At 41.5% G+C, this 8190-nt stretch overlaps 1 long non-coding RNA gene across 2 annotated transcripts in view; it reads right to left on the bottom strand.

The window, feature by feature from the left end:
* The window catches only part of LOC146210170 (uncharacterized), a 40703-nt gene extending 40022 nt beyond the window's left edge, over positions 1-681 (bottom strand). The window contains exon 1 of one of the 2 annotated variants that reach the window (XR_014708403.1): positions 388-681. This is a non-coding gene — a long non-coding RNA (uncharacterized LOC146210170). The remainder of the gene's footprint in view (positions 1-387) is intronic. The other variant, XR_014708404.1, reaches the window with a different exon arrangement.
* Positions 682-8190: the final 7509 nt, after the last annotated feature.

Below are 8190 nucleotides of genomic sequence, written 5' to 3'. Positions count from 1 at the left end.
CCGCTTGGTGCTGTGGGTAAATAAATAAATAAATAGAAGCGAGTAATTAGATTTACCAAAGTTTACCAGAACGAGTTCGTTACATAAGCCCAGCCCCTGCGCGGCAGATAGCCGCGGTACGGAAAGCTGAAACAACCACGTCCTTCATATCAGCCAATTTTGCGAATGCTTTGTTTGCGGATTTGTTTGTAAGCAGCACCGTCCCGCATTATATACGAGCGACACTCAGCATGGGCGAGATGCAGAACTGTACGTGACGCCATATGCATTTTGGGACCACAAAAACAGTGCACTTTCCATCAACAACCATACTCAACAATTCACCATAATTAGCGTCACATAAACACCCGGTTCGAGCTGAGAACACATGTTTTTGTGACTTCTCACCTTTCAAAGCTCCCTGAACGCTTCTAGAACGCTGTTTGCACTGTGCGCATCAGTTACTGGCCCGCCGATGCTAAATGCGCCCCGATTTCTCCAGCCGAGGCAGCGTATCTGTTGCCACGACAACCAGCGGCAACCGAAGAGGGAGGAACTGACGTCGCGTGACGGCGAGTGACGGCGACGGTGACGTCAGCGTCTGCTCTAATCTGGGCTGGAAACGGAATGTCGCACAGCTTGCTTTAGCATTCCTGAAGCACCTAATTGACGTCCAGAAATGCGCTCGTTTTGAAAAGAAGGCAGTGTGGAGGCAGGATGTATGAAGAAGTGAAACATACAGCACGTGCGTTCGAGCGCTGACTAAAACTGGTCACAGTAACCTAATTATCAAAACAGTACAAAATGGTATATTCCGTTGTTTTCCACGCCAACTATGCCGACTACAGTACGTCACTGAAGCCACAAAAGAAGTCGGCATTCAGTTGGAATAAATTAAATGTGGACTACTCCGCATGGAGGTAGAGATATAGTAAAGTAAGGACATGAAAAACGAACGACATCACGCCAACTGGCTACTGAATAACGGAACACAGTGGGTCAGGAAAGGTGAAAGAAGTTGGAGGTAAAGGTTGCACAGAAAAATAAAAAGAAACGTGTCGCCTACCAGGGAGGGAGAAAGGGGTTGGCGGAAGGCACGCAGCGCCGTGAAAAAGCAGGCAGCTAAAGACGAAGAAAAATGGAGATATATTAAAAACAATAAAAAAAGAGGAACCAACCGAGCATAAGAACCAAATGAAGGCCCAGGAAGAGGAAAGCAGTGCACAAACAGGCTGCAATCGAACGCGTATAAAGATATAAGCATCGAAATTTAAGAGACAACAATTTGTGAAACTGTACACTAATCTAAGAACACACCGTTTTCTTTTCTCTCCATAAGCTGAAACATTGTTGTAACGGGTCGCTTTATAAATACCCAGAGATGTGCGCTATACTTATGACATTTAATCTCAATGCGTTATAGTGACCTAATTGTTCAAGAAAATGTTTCCATTCTAGGGTGCGCAAGCAACCGGTAATATGCAAGTCATTGCCTCCAGAAGATCGCTCTAGTCCTGTTTTATGTACATACAAAAAAAAAAAAAAGAATAGCTTTGAAAAAGAAATAACGACGGAAAATAGAGCACGCAGAGGCTATAGGGTACTTAATAAGGCGGAAACTTGGGCGAGTTGGAAAGCATTTGAACTCATCTTTTCTAGCGCTTCTTTGCAGGATACAAGACAGGGCCCATTGTACTAGAAATGATACTTAATAAGGTGGAAACTTGGGCGAGTTGGAAAGCATTTGAACTCATCTTTTCTAGCGCTTCTTTGCAGGATACAAGACAGGGCCCATTGTACTAGAAATGATACTTAATAAGGTGGAAACTTGGGCGAGTTGGAAAGCATTTGAACTCATCTTTTCTAGCGCTTCTTTGCAGGATACAAGACAGGGCCCATTGTACTAGAAATGATACTTAATAAGGTGGAAACTTGGGCGAGTTGGAAAGCATTTGAACTCATCTTTTCTAGCGCTTCTTTGCAGGATACAAGACAGGGCCCATTGTACTAGAAATGATACTTAATAAGGTGGAAACTTGGGCGAGTTGGAAAGCATTTGAACTCATCTTTTCTAGCGCTTCTTTGCAGGATACAAGACAGGGCCCATTGTACTAGAAATGATACTTAATAAGGTGGAAACTTGGGCGAGTTGGAAAGCATTTGAACTCATCTTTTCTAGCGCTTCTTTACAGGATACAAGACAGGGCCCATTGTACTAGAAATGATACTTAATAAGGTGGAAACTTGGGCGAGTTGGAAAGCATTTGAACTCATCTTTTCTAGCGCTTCTTTGCAGGATACAAGACAGGGCCCATTGTACTAGAATTGATACTTAATAAGGTGGAAACTTGGGCGAGTTGGAAAGCATTTGAACTTATCTTTTCTAGCGCTTCTTTGCAGGATACAAGACAGGGCCCATTGTACTAGAAATGATACTTAATAAGGTGGAAACTTGGGCGAGTTGCAAAGCATTTGAACTCATCTTTTCTAGCGCTTCTTTACAGGATACAAGACAGGGCCCATTGTACTAGAAATGATACTTAATAAGGCGGAAACTTGGGCGAGTTGGAAAGCATTTGAACTCATCTTTTCTAGCGCTTCTTTACAGGATACAAGACAGGGCCCATTGTACTAGAAATGATACTTAATAAGGCGGAAACTTGGGCGAGTTGGAAAGCATTTGAACTCATCTTTTCTAGCGCTTCTTTCTTATGTGTTCCCTAGCGTCCGTCCTGTTCTTATGTGTTCCTCCTTCATCTAATGTCCCTTGTGTGTTAAAGAAGCGCTAGAAAAGATGAGTTCAAATGCTATAGGGTACGCTTAATTCGCTTCCGCTAGATCATACTTCTGCGAAAGAGAGGTTGTGAGGCCGGCACGGTTTCTCACCACGAACAAAAATAGCGCTATAGGTTCGAAGCTAGGTCGCAATTTACTAAAAAATTTGGCTCGGATGCACTGTCCTTTTCGACTGCTTTGCACTTCAGATTTTGCAAACTTCCTGTAAAATGTGAAGGTTCAAAAAGTTTATCTACTTGGAGCACCAGAAAAGCTCCCACTTGAAGCAATGAAATTTAATGTGTTTTTGCGGCTTCGCTCTTTGCGAAGTAAGCGAATCACGACAAGAGTTCCCAAAGGGAAAATAATTAAATTCCCTTGGAAGTATTTGACGTGTAATATCAACCTTGTTAACAATTATAGTCTGGTTAGAACTTCAAAGAGCACCCGCGGCAAGTAGCCAGATGATATATAGTCTGGTAAGCAGTAGTTGAAAGTATATCCAGTCGATTACTCATATTTAATACCACACACTCAAAGAATAAACACGTATTATGTCCGCATTTGATTTCGGCATTATATTATTTGCTTGCGTATTAGGTGCTCGTCATCTTTTTCGCATTTTTCCGCTTTCTCTCGGTGCGCGCCATGACCTGCATCATACCTGCCAATTCGACGCGCAATTATCAGTGCTTTTATTTTTGTTTGTTTGCTCTGTACCATTTGATGCCAGTAAAGCGTCCGCACTCAAGTGCCCACTATGAACGTATTACGCATGTGACAGGTTTCATTTTTCACATTTTATTTGAAGTAATGCCGTAGCTGTACTTGATTTTTTTTTTTTTTTCATCTAAACAGCTGGTTCACCCTTTGGCTAGTGGCACGCAAACAAATGTCCGTGATATATGTATATGTTAATCACGAACAAAGAATAAATGCTTGAGTCGCGTATACGTCTTGCTTATTCTTTTTTTTTTTTTTTTGCCGGTAAATACCACAGTGCTTCAAATTAGTACGGTAGGGAATAAATGTGTTTTGCTCTCACATTGTATTTGTAATTTATATAAGCGGTGATTAGGGCACATAAAGAACACCGATTAAAGAGATATATTACAGATTACTTACGATTTAAGATAAACGTTGTTATGTATTAATAAGCGCAAGCTGCGAAATGTAAGCAGGTGTTCGTAAATAGGGTTTTTAAAAAATGAGTGTTCCTAAAGAGGCCTTACGAAGCACAAGCTTTGATTCGCATGTACACTGTTTTTCTCCGCGTGTTAATAGCGCTCCTGGGCAGTAGCCTTTATTCCCTTACGGGAAAAACGAATGCAAAACACCACGCTTCGTTGCAAACATAAAGTACAAATTGCTCATCTGGACGATTTGTAACTGTCCGCAGGAAGAAATGTTGAGAGTTTCAGATAGCGATTCAAACATCGCGCGCTGCTCCGAAGGACTACCCAAGCGTGAACGATGTCTCCAGATAGACGTAAAAGAATGGCAGGGATCAGTTTAAGCACCTGGAATAAGTAGCCCCTTTATTAATTATCACACTAATTGCGTAGCGTCTGCAAATCGCTCCAAAGAGAACCGCACCCCTCCTCTGTACCCCCGCTATCCCGCGGCCGCTACGCGCCGAGCGGCGAACGTGGCACGGATGGATGGATGGAATATAGGAGCGTCCCCTTTGAAACGGGGTGGTAGCAGTAGCTATCATGCCCATTTTTCTCCATATATCTTAAGGTTAAGGGGCACCCCTGTAAGGGAGGGTATTTGTGCACACCGTGAACGCGCAGTCACGTGACACAAAAGTGACGTAGGACTACTACGTCACTTCTGCGTGTCCTGTCCACGTTTTTTTTTTTTTTTCCCTCTGAACGTAGCAGTGACGTAGAGATAACGTCACTGCTACGTACAATGTCATTTTTTTTTGTTTTTGTTTCCCTCTTTTCCATGGAAGCACAAACACGTATCTCGTGAAGTTTCTTTCTTTTTCTTTTTTTTTTTCTTTTGAGAAAGGCACACTTTCGCTGGTTTGGCGTCCGGTGTGAGCAGGTATCGCGTTTGCTTTTCAAGAGCACTGACTATTACTATGTTGAATATATCTGCAGTGAGGGAAAAGGAATAACTCAAGACAAAGCATGTATGCATGTTTGTTTTTTTCTTGAGAGAGGCGGTCTGCTCGGTCAAAAAAAGGCTCGATGCGTCGTAAGAAGAGCGCCGTTTATATGCACCCGCATTTTGTTTCTTCGATTCATTCTCTTCCTTCGGTTTGACGTGTGGCTGGAATGAAAAATTAAAGCGGCAGCGGGAGAGCGTATATAGTCTTCTTCGCATGAAGCGCGCGCAGAGATTGTGCGTCTGCTGTGTCATATGCAAGCGTACTATATATAACGACATATGCGGCGCTGCAAATTATTGTTATCTCATGCAGTGACTATAGACGGTCTGAGTTATTTTCAGGAAAAGAGAGTATATCGTAGTCTAAATATACAGTGCGAATTGGTGCACGCGCCTAGAACTGCGCGCGCGTACTGTGATTTTCAGGCGCCTGCATGCATGGTGCGCGTGCATGAGTGCGTGTGTGTGTGTGTTTTTGTGTTAATTCGTTTTCTTAGAGATTAGAGCTATGTTCTAGAATATTTATCCATGTGCATGCCGTGCAAGTTTACTCCATATGCTCTACATATGCTCCCATAATTAGATATCGCGCTTGTACAATCAGTTATTTTTCTAAATCATCTGGCAGCTCAAATTAAACCACTTGCATAAATGTAACTCACATCACTCACTGTCTCGTGAGCTGCAAGGAAAAGCCAACTTCTCAACAGCATTTGTTTTTGGATAGCTAAAATATAGCAATAAAATTTGAAACGTAGTACATGGGTCTAATATGCGTAAATATGTTCACCAGAAAAACTATGCAGGGAAAAAAATGTTCTCCAGTAATGATCAGACAACACATAAAAATCATGCCACATACATTAGATAGACTTGTTTATTCACAGGCTGCAAATAATTTCTGGTAAAGGAATGGCCGGGTAAGTAAAGACAGTTACAAAATACCCTACAGAAGTTTATTAAGTACAATGCAGGGTTATATATGTGGGCATAATTAAATTATAATACATGAAAAAAGCATTATAAGGTAAACATATATAATAATTGTCACAGTTTGCCAACACAAGATGTTCAAAATTAAGTCTAAACGATTGTGCATGGTAATATATCTTGTAGGTTACATATATGTTACAAAAAGAAGACACATTTTGTACATCTGTGCAGGTGAAGAGGTGCACATCCGTATATAACAAGATGCATATACAATATAGTGTACAGACCAATATATTCAATAAAATATATCATAAAAGGATTGCATGACATATAGTCTATTTAAAAACAGCTATGCGTGAGGATTACATCTGCCATTGCTGTTTTGCAAGCATAGCAGCACTTCATGGAGAGCATTCACCAGGTCATAAAAACCTTGCTTCAGGCAGTCTGATAACAGCCATAAAAAAAAAATGAAATTGCAGTTATGATCAAAACAATGTTTGCTCAAAAAGGCAACCAAAACGCTTATGTTAAACACACAGTAAAGACAAATACATCCAGATACAATTATACAAGATGAGTATTCCAGCAAAAAGATGATTCATATGTTAATTCAACAATATCATACTTTAAAAAGTTGACCTGTGCTAATATTGCCTGGAGGTCTAAGGTACTTATATTGAAGGAGCTGTGTATCCTTTCCGGATGGATTCAGCCTTTTGTCCAAATCTGCCCCTCGACTTCCAGTGCTCCTGAGAAATGCGCTTTGCTTTCTTTAAAGCTGCAGCGCGAAAGGACACAAATGGCCCTACTCTCTTCTTCTGTCCAGAACATCCTTTCACTGGAGAGCCACGAACAGTAATTCCACTTGAGGTTGGTGTACCCTGTGCCAAATGCTTTTGGGCTTCAAGGAGGTGAAAGTGGGCCTGCTCTAAGTTATCCCTTTCAGAGCAATATGTTACCATTGCCTTTAGCTTGTCAGCACCTTCCCTCATTTCTGCACGAAGTTTAGCAAAACTGTTTGTTTTTCTTCTTGGAAGGATGGCTGGTATTGTATCTTCCTGCGGTCTGAATGAATCCACATTTGAGGGTGGTTCTGGCATGTCAAATTTGCATGTGTCGAAAGCCAAGAGTGGCCCTGATCTGTAAGTTTCTGGCAAAGAATTAAAGGAAACAGTTTTTTTGTGTAGAAGCACTGCACAAAAATGTTTACAAAGTAACTTTGTCTGTGCAAAGTCTTGGTAAGAGCAGGATGGTATGCCAAAATTAATGATGTGGTGTTTTTCAGGCACACTCGACTTCACAAAAAAAGTCTCAACTTCATCCCCATCAGTTATATCTGCCTCTGTGTAACACTGTGCAGTTTCCATTCTGCTCATTATATGTTTCACAGCAGCTGGTGGCCTGTTCTGCAGATACTCTGGCACAGTTTCATGGTACATTCTGTAACATGATGACCGTCGAATATTCGCTTGGTGAAAGTGTTGCAGCCAATCAGGAAAAAACTGCTTAACAAGGACAGAAATGAGTGCTGTCAGGCTCTTCCTGCCATGGCCCCCTTTTAGGTAAAACTCCTTTAATAGTTTATTTTGTGACTCAGTTCCATTATTTGTAGTCACAATAATGGAAAAGTCTTGTCGATAGTGTTTTACCCACATGTGGGAGATGGGAAGCCACGATGTATGCATGTATTCCCTCAAACGGGGATTTGTCCAGTGCACTGACTCAGTCAGTGACTTATATGCTGCATCATACTCATGAGGTGAGGAAGCATATGCCATACGCCTAAGAAGTGAGAGGGCATCTTCTCTACTTTCTACTCCATTTTCTTTTTTTCGTACCCACCTTTCTCACGCTTGCTCACGATGAAAATCGCAGAGCATTACTTTACTTTCTGGGAATGCGGCATTAATAGCCTTTATTTCTGCTTGGCAACAATCAATCATAAAATATTCAGGGCTGAGCCCAGGGCTCCATAATCTAAATATATCTAGGGCTTCTTTTATGCATGCTGCTGTTTCAAACTGCACTACAAATGTGCCCACAACCATGTAACACAATGGTGTTTTGACGACGAGGAAGAAGAGTCGCTGGTCTTATTAGTGGCATCAAGACAAATTAAACTTCCGTACTTTTCAGCAAGACTAGCCATAAATTTTGACTGATAACAAAAAATAAATGTGCTGCCACATTGTCTTTTTATCCACTCTTCAACATCTTCATTGTCATCGACTGAAGCACCTTCACTTTCTTTGTAAGTACGCATAAAGAAATTAGAATCAGGGTCTTGCTTTTTCAACTCGTGAACAAGTTGAACTGCATTCTCTTGATCCAGGTCACTGCACCTTTCTTGTCGCAGTGCTGCCTGAATGTGGTTAGCAG

Source organism: Amblyomma maculatum, chromosome 1 (genome assembly GCF_055883805.1).
Source record: "Amblyomma maculatum isolate TAMU_Amacu chromosome 1, ASM5588380v1, whole genome shotgun sequence".
In the NCBI taxonomy this organism is placed as follows: Eukaryota; Metazoa; Arthropoda; class Arachnida; order Ixodida; family Ixodidae; genus Amblyomma; species Amblyomma maculatum.
This window is presented reverse-complemented; position numbering and strand designations above follow the sequence as displayed.